The sequence below is a fragment of the Molothrus aeneus genome, chromosome 11, assembly GCF_037042795.1.
Source record: "Molothrus aeneus isolate 106 chromosome 11, BPBGC_Maene_1.0, whole genome shotgun sequence".
Classification (NCBI taxonomy): Eukaryota; Metazoa; Chordata; class Aves; order Passeriformes; family Icteridae; genus Molothrus; species Molothrus aeneus.
In genome coordinates this window covers 783,008-798,803 of record NC_089656.1, presented here as the reverse complement: position 1 = coordinate 798,803, position 15,796 = coordinate 783,008, and the positions used below count along the sequence as shown (strand labels likewise).

The following is a 15,796-nucleotide window of genomic DNA, read 5'->3' as shown; positions in this document are numbered from 1 at the left end:
AAAATTTCTGCATCCATCTCAGTCATTCATACATGATTTTCTCATAAATTTTTCCAGCAAAGTAATCTTGGGTTCCTTCTGAGGCTCCAAAATGTTGTTCAAAACCAGAGGCCTTTGTCTCCTCCTGGTTCATGTTAGTTCATGTGCTCGAGTAGATGTTAATTAACAGAACATTTTATAAGAGCATAATTTCTGGATCCACTCTTCATTTTAAAAACCATGTCTGCTCTACAGCTTGGGAAAAAAAAATAAACAGAGAGTGGCTCTTGCATCCTTGTTTCCCGTGCAAGATCTTCCTTTCCAGCTGCTTAAAGTGCTCATTTTAAATATTGTGCTATACAATTTACAGACAAGATTGTGGAAGGGAAAAGAGTGGCAGGAGCTCTTTTGGCTGTGAGCTGTAACCACAGAATCCCAGAATGGGTTGGGTTGGGATAATAAATCCCACCCAGTGCCACCCCTGCCATGGCAGGGACACCTTCCACTGTCCCAGGCTGCTCCAGCCCCAGTGTCCAACCTGGCCTTGGGCACTGCCAGGGATCCAGGGGCAGCCCCAGCTGCTCTGGGCACCCTGTGCCAGGGCCTGCCCACCCTGCCAGGGGGGAAGGGAAGAATTTCTCTCCCATATCTGCTCTAACCCTGCCCTCCTTGAGCTTTGTGTTGCAGGAAACCAGCAGTGAAGGCAAAAGAGGCTGTACCTTGCCTTTGGTCCTTCCCTGCCCTGCAGCTGGGTCAGGTGTGCTCCCAGTGTGGTTTTGAGGAAGTTTAATATTGTGCTGCCCTTTTTACATTATTTCAGACAAACCTCAGCTCAGCTCCTGATGTGCAATGTATTTCTTTTACCAGCCAGACCTAACGAGTGTCAGCCAGGGAGCTGCTGTGCCTTTGCTCGCAGCTGACTGACAGCAATGGGAGCTGAAGAACAAGACAAAGCCTTGCAAATCTCATTTTTCTGCCTTGCAAATGCATATGTACGGCCACTGAAACATGCTGAAAACCCAGCTAATTTCATCATGTGGTTCAAAATACAAAGGTTCCATGTCCTTTAAGTGTGGGCAATAAGCTTCATTTTAGTGCTCAAATTATCTCTTCTTTTCTCCCCCTCTTTAAATCTAAGTACATATCAAATCTGTTTGATCAGATCAAGGTATTATTTGTGTGGAAGGCAGTAGAAAACATTGTGAAGTATCACAGTATTTCTCAATACCAGCTCAGTGGCTAAGCTGCTATTGCTTTAAAAATATAATGTGGAAACTATAATGAGAAAAAGTTTGGATTTGGGCCAAAAAATTTAAAACCTTTATGGTAGATTAAACTGTTTTGCAACTAAATACTGCTTTTCTCCGAAACAACCCATTCCCTCACACAGCTAAATACTGCCATATGTTTAAATTCTTGCAGGCCTCCTAAGGCTGACCCAGAAGAAATGTCAACAAATGTTTGTGAGTCCTTGTGGCCTTGTAACATTTCCTTTAAAAAGTGAAGAATGGAACAGCAGGAGCTGTAACACTCCCCCAGAACAGACATATGAAGGCATATGGCTGACATGGGAGCCTGCTGGCTCTTCCAAGATTGCTGGCTTCATTTTTAAGGATCCTTTTTTTTTTAATTCCTCAAGACAGCTAAACTTGTCTCTCTGTTTGGTGAGTTGCTCTGTTCTGCTCAGAGCTGAGTTTGGGATGCCTGGGGTCCTGTACAGCCCCTGCTGTGCCATGAGAGAGCCCACAGGTTGTTCCTAAAAGTGGCAGATGGGGAAATCCAGGGAGGGTGAGATGTGGTGGCTCTGAGCTGGGGATGTCCCAAAGGATCTTCAGGCAGCTCTGTACACCCAGGAGCTTGGGTAGCTGGGAAGGTTTTCTCTGTAGAGCATTAACCCAGTGCTGGCTCTGGTTTTGACAATTAAAATAAATTACATTTGCTGAACAGTGCTGAATAATTGCACTTTCATTGCAGATGTGGGTTTATTACTTCTTAACTATAGGGTTTGAGTTTGCTGATATAGGGGGAGATCTTCAAATGTACAGGATCTCACGTTTTTTCCAAGTCAAAATGATTTATTTGTACAAAGGCATTGGACTGCCAATAGAATTTGTGCTCAAAAAAATCTTTGATGCCTCGGATCACTTTTCTTCTTCCCTGTAAATGTCCTTTCCTCCTATTTCCTCCTCCTAACTATTATTTTTAATTAATTGAAATATTCCTGTGCTGTTCTGAAGTAATTCCAGCCCTGGAAATCTCAATGGCACAAAGCAACCAGAAGGGTAAAAACCAGGTCCACAGCTCAGCTTCTGGCTGCCTGTGCTTCATCTCCCTGATAATGTGCATTTTCCTCCCTGTTCCTAAGGCACCTGGGAACATCTATGTCCTTAAGTCCAGCTCTGGAGGTTTTTGTGTCTCAGAGGCTGCTCCAGGCCAGCTGGGTGAAATTGTGGATTATCACAAAGAGAAGGAAGAGCAGTGACTGTGCCTTGGGTACTCCTCCAGATTTCTTTCTTCATCTTTCTGATGAAACACCAGATCTTACTCTCCAAGTTACGACTTTTGGTCACTTTTGTCTCAGTCCATTGTACCAGATTTGTGGATGTGCAGTGTTTTAGACCCTGAAACCTTGACCTTTTGAGTTACAGCAGTGGATGTTTCTCAATACCACAAGATGTTTCTTCACAAAATATTTTGGAAGGTAATTTATATAATTGCTCATAAAATTATACTGTCTTGATGTGGTGAGGTTTGTTTTTTCCAGTGTGGCTGGGGCAGTTTCTGTGCCCTGAAAGATAAGAACATAAACCCAGCCTTTGATTAAAATGCAAACTAAGAAAGAAAAAATCCAACATTTAGTGGAGTTTCTGTGGTTTTTTCCTCATGCTTTTTTTTTTTCTGGGCACTGCCGTTACAGTAATAAGAAAACAATTATGTAAAAACAATGAACATCTTGCATGAGATTGACAGAATGAATAACTAGATTTCTTTTTTTGAAAGGGAGTGGGGAAGCTTATTATTGGCGTTTAGAACCTCTCAAATGAATTTTGTGAAGTGTTCAGCCACAATTTAGCATGCAGAATGCTGTCTGTTAGAAAGGGCTGCAGTGTAATTATCATTTCTGTGACTGGAGCACCAGGAAGGTGTTGAAGCTGAGTTGTCCACACTCTCAGGTAAACTCAGGGGGCTTGTTTCCCTGTAACTCCGGTTGACACTATCTGAAAATGAAATAACAGGTTTGTTTAGCCATGTTGAGCTGTCAAGTACTCATAAGTCTCACGAACTCGAAGCTGATAGCACAGACATGAGTGTGTGTTTACGTTCTCCAAGTGGAGAGCTCACCAAATTGAACATTAAGTGTGCAGACAGCTTCAGTTTGGCTCAGTTCCACAGCACACATATGGAAAAAGGTTGGCTCCCTGAAGAAATAATTATATGGCCATCTCATTCTGGGTTTAGAGCATCTCGGCGTTGGCTGTGAGAGTGAATTCCCTCCCCTGCCCGGCCGCTCCCAGACCCAGGCGTTAATTGCTGTCTCCAGCTCCTGGCGCTGAGGAGCAGAGCCCGTGTTGACAAAGCCTGCTGTTGGCAGATGGCACCTGAGCCCAGCCCCGTGCTTGTCCCCGTGCCAGGGCTGGATCAGCAGCTCTGATCAGCAGCCCTGTGCCCCTGTGCCCCTGTGCCCCTGTGCCCGGGCACACCGTGCTGAGCATGCTGGTGCAGCTTCAGCTCAAACTGCAGCTCGGGCAGGAAGAGCTCACATCTGCCAGCAGTGCCCTGTGGAGACACTCCCAGCAAAGCTGCCCAAGGCCACCCAGAAGGCTTCGGTTATGGCCTAGAACATTCTTCCACCCCTGTCCAATTCAGCTGAAAAGGAAAAATGTTACTGCTGTGTGAGAATTATTGCACTTATCTATTTTAGACAAGCCTTTGGCAAACAGGCTTTTCTGTGCTTTTGGGGAGAGTCACATTTCTGCACAGCTGGTAAAGTGACTCCATTATTATAAAGCTATCTTTGACTTTTATTAGTAATTAGAATCATGGAATCGTAAAATTATTTAGCCTGGACAAGCCCTCCCAGCCCATGGAGTCCCAGCTGTGCCCATGCCCACCCTGTCCCCAGCCCAGAGCCCTGAGTGCCACCTCCAGCCCTTCCTGGGACACTCCAGGGATGGGCACTGCAAACCCCTCTGGGCAGTTCCTGAGCCCCCTTTCCATGGGGAAATTCCTGCTGTGCCCACCCTGAGCTGCCCTGGCCCAGCCTGAGGCCGTTCCCTCTGCTCCTGTCCCTGTTCCCTGGAGCACAGCCCGGCCCCCCCGGCTGTGCCCTCCTGGCAGGAGCTGTGCAGAGCCACAAGGGCCCCTGAGCCTCCTTTGCTCCAGGCTCAGCCCCTGCCCAGCTCCCAGGGAAGTTATTTCCATGCAGTCTTCCTTTTTCTCTAAGGATGTTAACACCGGGCACTGCTTGCTCAATCCCAAATAAAAGCCATTGAAACTTAGGGAGAAGTTCTGAAATCTGGTGAAACAGTGGAGACAGGCTCTCAGCATCTGGCCAGTGAGGGTTTGTTGCTTTGTTAGTGTTGTTTTTTGTTGTTTTTGTTTCGTCTTTGTTTCATCTTTGTTTTGTTTTGTTTTTTTAATGATCCTTTTATTTTCCTAAACATATCCTCTTGCTGGTTGAATATAAGTTTAGCACATGATTGCCAGTGGTACCTTGGAGCTCATTTATTGTTATTTAAAGAACTGCCTACAGCACCTAGGACTATCTCCACCAGGCAATATCACTGACAGATACCAGCAGGAATTTTTCCCTAATTGTGCAGTTTCTCTGGAATAACAGAGCACTTGCACTGTTATTGTTTGGTTGTGTGTATTTCTACTTCACAACCATTGTTTGTAAGCAACCTCCTAATGCACTTGCTTATAGCTTGTTATAATTACACCACAGAAAATTAAAGCTTTGGGCGGCATAATGAAGAGCAGACAAATGTTAAATATTAATATTGTCAACTATTCTGGTTCATTTTGGCTGTGAACTTTGGTGTTATGAACATGTCATTACCTGCTGCAGCTGAAATACAGATATGTGCTCAAGTTACAGCTCCAAGAACAGATGGGAAGGCAGGTTAGCAAATAACAAAGTAACTCCATAAAAAATATTAGTGTATTGTAATTTCTGGAGTGATATCCTGAAATGATAGGTGGTGGAAAATCATGTCATCCTTGCTATAAATGTTGCTGAAATTCTGCAAAACTCTATTAGCTGTGAGTAAGAACTGCACAGCAGGCATCAAGAAATGCTCCTAGTCCTTTCTCATCTCCCAAGTTCTTACTCACTGAGTATTTAGCTCTGTTTTTAATGGATATTTCTTAATTTTAATAGATATTTCTTAAAAATTATATACATATATATAATATACATAAAAATATATATGTGTGTATATAATATATATATACAAATAAATGATATTATTACAGTATCAAAATATCCGTTGCTCAGTATTGTTCAGTCCTGAAAACTGAAATTACCAGTTGAAGAAGATTTGGGGGTTGTTTTCCTTTTTGAATCAGTAATGTTTATCTTGTCTGTCTGCACTTCTTTAGGCTTTCTTTTGTCCACACTTAAAGACTGCTTCATGGACAAATTAATGTGCTTGACATTGCCTTGTCCTTGATTGAGAAGCCAAGTGTGTAATGTCCTTTGAGGAAACACAAAAGGAAATAAGGAAAAGCCAGTGAGGAAGGACAGAGACAGAATGGCTTCTGGGTGACCTAAAATGAATTTACAATCCATTTTCCCTTCCTGCCACCCTCCCCAGATCTAGACAAGCTGTGACCTCTGGGAGTCTGGGAGGAGAATGGAATAGGAATAGGCAAAGGGATATATTTGGTCCAGAAATAAGACTGAATGAAACTTTTTTAAAAGCCTTACAAATGTTTGAAGAGTCATTGCAGGGTTTGCAATAGGGTCCCCAGAATGAATAATGAATCTTCCTGGGCTGACAGAGATATTCAGTGAGTTGAATGAGGCTCACAGAAATTCAGAAACATCAGATCTCTGGGGTGGCTTTGAACAACTCCTCTTTTCTTTATTTATTAATAAAAGGAAGAAGGTAGGAAAAAAATGTCCCTGAGACCAAAGAATTCTGTCTCTCTTGAGTCTCTTGGGCAGACTCTGAGCTATTCTCCTTTATGGTATCTCTGATGTCCCAGAATTATTCTTCCTTGGGTGTCTCTAGTGGACCTGGAACCAGCAGGATGATTTTGTAGAACATTTATATAAAGATTTTTCCAAAGGTTAGTTGAATTTATTTTCTGTGCTGAGTGTCCCCTACAGCTTGACTAATGGGGGCATTCAGCATATACTTTAGTGGCTCTCAATTTTTAGGTTTTCTTTTCAGATCACTAGAAGAGATTGATAAAAGAGAGCAGAAGAAAGCCAGAGGAAAGAAATAGAGAACAGCCTTCTGAAAGATAATATAAATAGAGCACCAAATGCTAGTGAAGACAGCCTCTGGTATGGATTTGCTCTAGAGGAAGGATCTGGCCATTCATGTTTAGTGGAAGAAAAGCACCAAAGAATAGGAAAATGGCAAGGGGAGGATGCAAACCAGAAAAAAGCCCCCAAAACTGTAGGGTAAATTTGCCATAAAAATCTTTCAGTGCTGACAAGCTCCCAATCCGTGGTGTCTGACATCTGCTGCCAGTGGAAGCTGAGCTCCAGTGTGACTCAGAAGGCTTCAGAGCAGCTCTGTGTGCCTGCTGCACTGGCAGGAACTGATTTGGTATGCTCTGCATGTAGAATTTGCTTTTCCAAGAGAGAATATATACGAGCCTTTTACTGGTAGCGGCTCAAGAACAAAGGTTTGAGATAATCTGCTAGACAACGGAAATCAAAAGTCAAGTTTTTAGAGTACAAATGAAGTGCTTTTCCCACATGTAGGTAATTTGAATTATATGGAGTGTGTTACATAGAAATATTTATTTAAGCATGAAAAACTTGTATAATTTTTAATTCATATTTACATGCATATACATCTATATAAGTGTGTATGCACAAAAAGTCTGTAGCTGCTTACTGTGGATCCAAAATGCTTCCAAATTTAGATTTTAGAGGAAGCTCAGGGAAGTTGGAAACATTGAAACAGAGGGCTTGATTTATGATATTTAAAATGACAGAACACACCTGCCTGCAGGCCTCCCAATCCACTTGTATTCCTGGTACCTGGGTAGGACGGGGCTGCAGCAGCATGAGGATAATTAATACAGACTTCCCCCTCCAGGGCCCATCGTTTGCCTCCAGGCCCTTGTGACCCAAAAGCAAGAAAAAGCTGATAAAGTCATATTGTATGGGTGAGCACAGGACTGGGCACTCATGTGATTTGCAGAGGGATTTTGGAGGGAGGTTAATTTGTTCCTTGTGAACCCACATGAACATTTTCTGTCCTGCTGGGTAATTTGGCCTCAGATGGGTGAGATTTGGGCTTTAGTCTGCAGACTGTTAACATCCTGCAAAGCACTGAGATGTGGTTTTGTCTCTCACAAGAGCACACAGCTACTCTGCTCCTAAGCTTCCTTTCTGCCTGGTTTGTGCTCTCCCAGCTGGGTGTTGGGGTGCTGGGTTTGGCAGAGCTGCTCTGCTCTCCTGGCTCCCTGTCTGTGCCACAGCAGTGTGGGTGGACAAGGGTTGGGAGCACCAGGGGAAATGTTTGGGCAGAGTATGAAGTCAGAATAGTTCATAAGAAAGCAAATCAGGCTCTTAACCTGCTTAGAACAGAACCTTGTTTGGGTGAAACCTTCTCTGCAGCTCTCACATTTTGTCCTGTACAAGGCATCCCCCTCGAATGGAGAGGAGCTTTCCTCCTGGACAAAGGTACAGGACTGTACAACATTTGAGCCAAATTCTGGTTTTGATCCTCATTTTATGTCAGGCTTCTTGGGTTGAGAACGGCTCCTCCAGGCTGAGCCCTGTGTGTGCACACAGGCATTAGCTCTGCCCTGCCTCGGAAGCAGAAGGCAGCAGAACCATCTCAGGTGCTGCAGGGTTCTGTGGTACAGGGACAGCGTGTGCTCCTGTCCCTGCTGCTCAGGAGTGAGCACAGGGCAGGGAAAACACCCCCAGCTCTGAAATCAGAGTTAGTTACCCTGGCCTGCCAACAGACCTGTCACTGGGGTGTGTGGGGAAGGCAGGTTATCCAAATTGCTCTCTGTCCTTTCTGCTGCAGTTCTTGCCCTTTGCTTTGTACCTTTGCACCTGACCATATTTCAGCACAAGATGGGAACCCTTACATGTCCATGTGCACACAGAGACCTTGGTGCTGCTGGTGTCAGCTGTAAACATTAATTGACAGCCTTAATAACCTAAATGAGCTTTGAATTTGGAGCTGCTTTCGGCGGTGCAGTTGGACCAGGTGTCCTCCAAAGCCCCTTCCCATCCCTGGGCTGCTCTGTTGGTTGCTGACTGTGGGATTCCCATTGCTTGGCTCATCTGCCTGGAATCAGAGGGAAAAACAGTTTCTCCTGCAAGGTGATTCCAAGCATGAGCTTATTTACTTGCTAAGATAATGGCTAGCACAGGAGCAATTTTTACACAGCCAAGGAAAATCACCTTGGTCAAGGCCCCCAGATCTGAGTTCTCCAGAAGGGTTAAATAATCCCTGTTGTACACTGAGACTTAAACCCCAGTGCAGATCCATTTTTTTATACCTAAACAGAGATTACTCTATATAAAAATGTGGTGTGGTGCTGTGGTGTGTATTAGGGCCTAGAATAAAACTCAGAGAGCTGACAGGAAGCAGATTTTGTTGAAACTGTGTTCCTGAAATGCAAATTGCAGAAATAATCATAATAATTTCATGCAAATTATATTTATACAGATGATCCAGCTTCAGGAGAATGGGGAGTTTGAGTAGTGCATAGCACAGAGCAGCAAACACCAAAAAACAGCATCAGGGAAGTCAAGTGTAAACTTTATTTTAAGACAGAACTTATACCTACATCTTTAGAACAGCTAATTATTCAGTGAGGAGAGAAGTGAGAGAAGAAATGGGGAAGCTCTGCACCCAAACAGCAGAGATCCTCAGCTGGCATGTGGGAGCTCTGAGTTTTATATGGATTATGCATTTTTCAGAGGTGAAATGTTTTATAGTGTGCCTTTGCTCACTTTCAGTAATGGCTCCAAGGTTAAGTGACATGTGGCAGGGCCAGACTGCAAATTCATGATAGAACCATGGAAAGCTCACATATTCCTAAACCTTTGTGATTGTGAGCTCAAACCTGCATAATTTTTATTTTAAATTACATTAGCTTCTTTTCTTTTTCTTTTTTTTTATTTGACCATTATTGATGTTGTTTATTGCATACATTCTGAATATTTAATACGAGTAATCTGTTTCATAGGTCATGAATACTTGCAATTTTTTGTAGGCTTGTAATAATTAATCACAGCGGGGGAAAAGCCCTTGAGCCACTCAGTCCATTGGCCTGGGCTGTGTAAAAACTTTGTTCCTATATTGGATTTGAATAAGTAGTTTATGATCAATAATTCAGTCAAGAAGTTTTGACTTCTCCAGGTTTTAATTCAGCCATGCAGATGTCTCTGGCACTTTGAATATGATCAGCACTCTTTGCTTAAGCAATAATTTAGATTATTAGGGTTTTTCTTTAATCATTGTGTGTGGTGTCAGTTGTGTTTCCATAGGCGCTTCTCCAGCAAATTGTAATCAAATAACTATTTATGTGGAAACCTGAGGCAATGGAGTTCTGACTGTGTTAGAAATGCTTTTTGAAGTGTCATATTTATGGAATATTTTAGTCTCTTTCAGTCAGTTCTGTGATATTTACCAGAATTTTCATTGGGCTTGAAAAGAGTTGCAAAAATCTGGCACCATTTCATTTCAGAAACTCATCCCTGATGCTTTTGGATTTCTCTGTAAGTGGGACCTAAACATATGCAGTTAGAAATCCACAGTTTAAATCCTTTTGTGATTGTGAGCAATTTGTCTCTATTTCATTAAACTCTCAGATATGCTCCCAAGTTTATTTCTGGAACTGCTCTCCTGGAGATATTTAATTTTAGGGGTACACTGGATGCAATTTTTCTCCAATTTGAGATTGTTGTGGATTTCTAATATTTTTCATCTCTTTTGATAAGAGTAATGTACCTGGGTGTTTTTTAGAGGGACAAATGTGTGTGCAGTGTATCAGGAAAAGAGAAAATGAAAATAAACAGAGCTTTGGGGTTGTTTTGGGTTTCCTCGGCATAAATCTCGTATTTTGCGTGCACCTCGATTGTATTGGTTTATTCACTTTGCCAAACGGCCCACAAAGCTGTGAATATTTATTTAGTGCTGTTCCTAATCGTCTTTCTAATAGGGAATTATTTGGGTACAATGAAAGACATTTGTAAATGAAGCAGATAAGCGCTTTGGCAGACAAGGAGTGTTTTGTCCAGCACAAGAATTCTATTGTCCACCGCTTTAGTTGTCAAGTGCCTGGGGAGCCCAGGATTTATGATGATGTTACAATGGCCCTTTCAGAGGGGACTCTAAGAAGCTGTGAGATTCCGTTCCTCTGCTTTTCAGACTCCCAAATCTTTTTGTGGTGCGAGGACAATGCCGGATTCAGCTGCTGCCCGGGCCGCTCTGCCATCGGCATTGTGCAGTAATTTCCCCGCGGACAATGGGCCGGGCTCTGCCCCGCTCCCGGCCGCCTTTCCGAGCGGCTCCGCCTGGCGCTCGGCATCCCCCAGCCCTGAGCCGCGGCTTCTGTCGCCCCAAAAACCCTTGTCAGGCCGTGTGCTTCAAGGAGACACTGTGGCAAATCTCTTTGGAGCATTGCAACTGTTTAATGGATTTTTTTTTTTTTAAAGTTTTCTTGTAATTGTAATTGGACTTTGAAACAGCCTTCTGTAAATACAGCAGTTGGGGGCCCTTGGCTTTTTGCCCTTTTGTAAGCGTTATAAAGTTATTAGAACTCCTGAAGGCATATTCAGCTGCAGAGGAAATAGGAAAATAAAACTATTATACAGTAAGTAATAGGCATCTGATAAATGAAATGGTAATAGGAAGTAAATAGGTATCTGACACCTAAATATCAATTACTCAAACTGTTCTGTCTACAATCACAAGGATGGAAATAGTCTCAAACTATATTTTTAATGAAAATTGACATCTGGAGGAGTTTCTCCTTGCTCGATGTTAATATGAAGATTTATTTACTTCTAATAATGGTTAATGCTACAAAAAGTATCAGTGTGTAACCCCTGATATTTGTTGAAATGCAGTGTGACTGCAGAATAGAGGCTGTGATTGGCAGTGAAATGATCATTTGCCATTTATTATCTTTTATTCTTTAAGATGCTTGCAGCCCAGCCCACTCTGTGGTTCCATGATTGGTGCCTTTGCTGGTGGCCAGGTCCATGCAGTCAATGGAGCTGCAGGTCAGGTGGGGACTGGCAGTAGCTGTTATCAAATCTCTGAGGCTTTTAAAGACAAAAGAGCTTAAAAAATTGGATGGTAGGGATATTTAAGAGGATATTTTGAGAAGTCCTTATCCAAGCAAATTCAAATGCCTCGGGCATAAAGGAGTCTTGAGCTGCAAAGTCATCCATAAAGATGTTGTTTCCTGTAAAGATATTGAACAAATTCTCAAAATGAGGGAGTTTATTCAGTTTCAGTCATTCATATGAATTGAGAATTAGTTCAAAAGGGTCCTTTATTAAAAAAAAAATACCTGCAAAATGAATCTATTTCAAAGTGCCATAGGTACTTCATAGCATGAATGTGTGGAGTACTTTTACCAACCAAGTGCTTTTATATTAGTGGCTCAGTCATCACACAAATCATCACTTCACAGAGCTTAACCTTAGCAAAATGCACTGTCTAGGGATGTGCTTTTATGGCACGTGTATCCCAAATTTTTAAAAAAACCTCAATGTATTTGCAGTCGTGAGGGGCCACAGAAGCCACATGAATTTATTTCTTCTTTGGTGGAGCAAGAGTGAAATATGTTTGTGCAATACTGAATATAAAATAGCCAGTCAATGCCTGTTTCCTTTTCAACACTTGTGCTGGGAACTCTGAAATTCCACCTGTGCTGCTGAACTGGTTTTTTGCAATTAAAACTTGATAGGTTTAACAGGGGTGAAGAGTGGGTATAAAATGAAGGATTGATACGGATGAGGTATCATCAACAATTAAACGCTACAGAAAATTACTGACTTGGATCTATCAGCCCAAATTACAGAGGCTATTTCTTAATAATTAAATAATTAGTTCTAGAAATTTTCAGTTAATACATTTGGAGGTAGTAGGGAATCTAGCCTGGTTTCCTTGGCTGGAATGGATCTTAGTCCTAGAATTCAGTTAGGGCTGTTTAAGTGTCTATCAGGGTCTCAAATGAACCTCAGGAATGCAGTGTCTGTACCAGTAGGTAACAACAGATCACACTGAGTATTTCCTTTGCATTCAGTCACATTAATTATATTTTATCTATATTTTACTTGTGTGGGGACATTGTCAGAAACACCTGGGATGATGAGGTGTGAAATGATGAGGTGTGAGGATGACTGCTCCGGGAAATTGTGACCATCCTTAATGTACCAATTTAAATTCAAGACTTGTCATGAGAAATGATTCAGCAGGTTTCTTCTTTGTTCCTGCTCCCTTTGTCCAGACTGACTCAACTTCCTGCCCTATTTATGAAAGAATTGTAACCACTGAAACAGCTGTAGATTAACTTCTTACAGGCAGAGGCGCCTCTTACTTGTTCGGGGGGTTTTTGGGTTTGTGATTTTTTTTGGGTTTTTGGTTTTTTTTTTTTTTTTTTTTTTTGTCTTCTCTTATGTATTTTTTCACTACTCTAGTGACAGTTCCACTTCCTAAAATAATCTTCTCCCTTTTCCATCATAATGATAAACCCACTAATTTTCTAATATGCCTTTAGAGCACTTAGAAATGTTCAAAGCACGTCTTGCTGGTTAATGGCATCTGCAGCTGTTCCTTTTTTCACTACAGTGTGTCTTGTCTGGGATAACATTGCCAGAAGAGATTTTTTCCATAGATAACATGAAAGAGATGTGAGAGAATTTTGATATGGCCTCAAGCATTTTAGTTATGGGAACATTGTAGCAAAAATGAGTCTTAAATATTCCAGGTTGGACAGGGCTGGGGTGGTGGGAGGTGTCCCTGCCCATGGCATGGGTGGCACTGGGTTATCTTTAAGGCCCTTTCCAAACCTGGACTTCTGTGATTCTAGATAAACGCTATTTATTAATTATAAGTAGTATTTAATTGCTTGTCTTTAGACTCTCTTTAGGCTGCTGTGGTAGTTTATAGGCCAGGCTTCAGTTTCCTTTTTTATGGTCCCACCAATAGTTTGGATTTCAAATGTCCTTTTTCCTTCTTTGCAGCCAGAGCTGAAGTAGTGGCTGAGTGGCAGCAGAGGGCTGACAGGTGTCACAGCTCCTGAGGTGGCATTTCAGATGTGTGGAATATGCTACATCAACTGGCAGCAGGTTTCCAGTGGGTGAAGGTAAGTCCTGCGTCCAGCCCTGTGATCTCCTGAGGGATGTCAGGGATCCATGGCTGGGGCCTTGTTTCTGTAGTGTCTACAATGTTTGTGCAGCATAGGGAACATTTCTGCAAGCACTGATCCCTCAGAGAGTTTAACCAGAGCTCCTGATAGCTGTCAGCTGTAGGACACAGACCATCCTTCTACCTCTGTACAGCACAGTTTGAGAAGGGACATGTTTTGAATCCCTTTTGTTGAATTTCTTGTTTTAAACATCAGAGTATCACTTGAAAATTCACAGCAGTGGAACACTGAAGAACAGGAATGTAAGAATTGTTCTGATATTTAGGTTTACAGCTGGAAGTGATCAGTCAAACAGGTTTATACCTTCCTTATTCTAGTGAGTGATTAATTCCACATTTGGACTCTTTCTCTGATATTTTGTGCAATACTATTGAGCTCAGTATAACTGCTCAGACTTGGGTTAGGAAAGTAACTTCATGGTGACCCTTAGGCTTCAGAGAAGGTGGAAAGTGTGGGAGTGTAGAGTTTAGGAAACTAGATGTAAAACTACTTGGATCTGCTGCTCTGATGCCTTTAATTTTTCAAATTCTCTGTGACTTTCAGTTGTGCTGTTGCTGCAATTCCACAGAGGTGAGAATTGCTCATTTACAGGAGTGTCCATTGTTTGTTTCTAAGTTTAACACAGAAACAGATTAGGTGTAACAGGTAATAAATATCTAAACACTGTCATTTATACAGAATCAAAGGCACGAGCCCACCTGAATCGTGTGGGATAAAAAGTACAGTGCCAGGATATAAAAGTTCTTTGTCTTGCTGACTCATTCACACTTTCTACATTCAATTCACTCAGGTCCTGCTTGACAGATGCTTAATTTCTGTGAAAATCCCTTTAATGACAATTATCGTATTTCTGGCAGCCAAATGGACCAACCCTTCAACATCCTCGTGAGCTGCTCTATGGGACGTGTGTGTGTGTGTGTGTGTGTGTGTGTGTGTGTGTGTGTGTGTGTGTGCTGTCCTCAGATTAGGGGAGGGGACAGCAGCAGCCAGGCTGGGTGACACCAGCAGCACTGGGCTGAATTAACTCCTGAGCAATGACAGAGCTCAGCATGGCAGATTCTGGTCCTGTCTGAACACAAAAGCCACATTTTGCAAACAGTGCTCAGCTGTTGTTCAAATCCAGTTTCTTGACAGAACGATTCTAAAGAGGGCTTGGTTTGAGGACGTGCTGACTAGGTTTCAAATTCATTCCTGGGTATCAAGAAGACATTGAGAAAATATCTGAAATTAGTTCTGCATGTCTCTGCTCCATGCACAGTTACATGAATTTTCTCACCACAGTTTTGCCTCTTTTGGCATTTTCTAATATCTCAGTTCATGGTTTAGTTCAGGCCCCTTTCTACTCCACTTGTTCTTCACTTCAGAGCTACTTCCAAACAGACTTAATTTTTAGAAATTAAAGGACTGTGAGGAATAGGCTTGAAGGAAAACAGCCCATCACTCTCACTAGTGTGTGAGATAAGTGAATTTTAACTGGGTCCCTACCCAAGTTTTATCTGACAAAGTGTTGTCTTTTTTTTTCATGAACTTCTTTGCATTTCAGAGTTAAAGCAAATAATTTGTGAAAGAAAGCTTCCTGCAGAGAGACTGTGGGATGTTCCCTCTGCTTGGAGTGTGAAGTGTCTCCCTGCAAATGAGGAGGAACAAGAGCTGCTTTTGTTGATTATCATGTAAACCTGTGACTCCATATGCTTCCTAAATTCTCTTCCCTTCTTTTGAAGGATCTTTCTTAAATTACTTCCAGCTGTGCCTATTCAGGAATGCAAATTTCCTGTTACAGTATCTGGATAATGACAAGAGTTGAGAAGGTAAAATATTCATGCTTAACTATTGTTCATGGAACAAAGAGCAGCGGGGCAGAGAGCAAGGCCCTGCTGAGCTGCTGGGGGCTGTGACACAGCCTTGGCTCAGTCACTGCAGAAGGTGACCAGGGAGCTACAGGAACTGGGAATATCCTGACTGGACATTTTCTTCCTGTGCTGCATGGATTTTCTATACTGAATTGCAAGAGAGATTGAGGATAAGCACAACAAATACACTTCCCTATGATTTTATATTATCCTGTAAAGCATCCCACAGGAATAAAGGGTCCTCAGGACCCCAAAGAAGAATACTCTCATAGAATCATAAAATCAGGGAATCCCAGAATGAGTTGGGCTGGAAGGGACCTTAAAGCCCATCCAGTGCCACTCCTGCCATGGCAGGGACACCTCCCACTGTC

At 42.3% G+C, this 15,796-nt stretch overlaps 1 protein-coding gene across 1 annotated transcript in view; it reads left to right on the top strand.

Annotated features, from left to right (window-relative positions):
* CDH11 (cadherin 11) overlaps window positions 1–15,796 on the top strand; it is an 83,636-nt gene that overhangs the window by 27,822 nt on the left and 40,018 nt on the right. The window contains exon 2 of the mRNA XM_066557695.1: window positions 13,391–13,512. The gene's annotated coding sequence lies outside the window, so the exon portion shown is untranslated. The remainder of the gene's footprint in view (window positions 1–13,390; window positions 13,513–15,796) is intronic.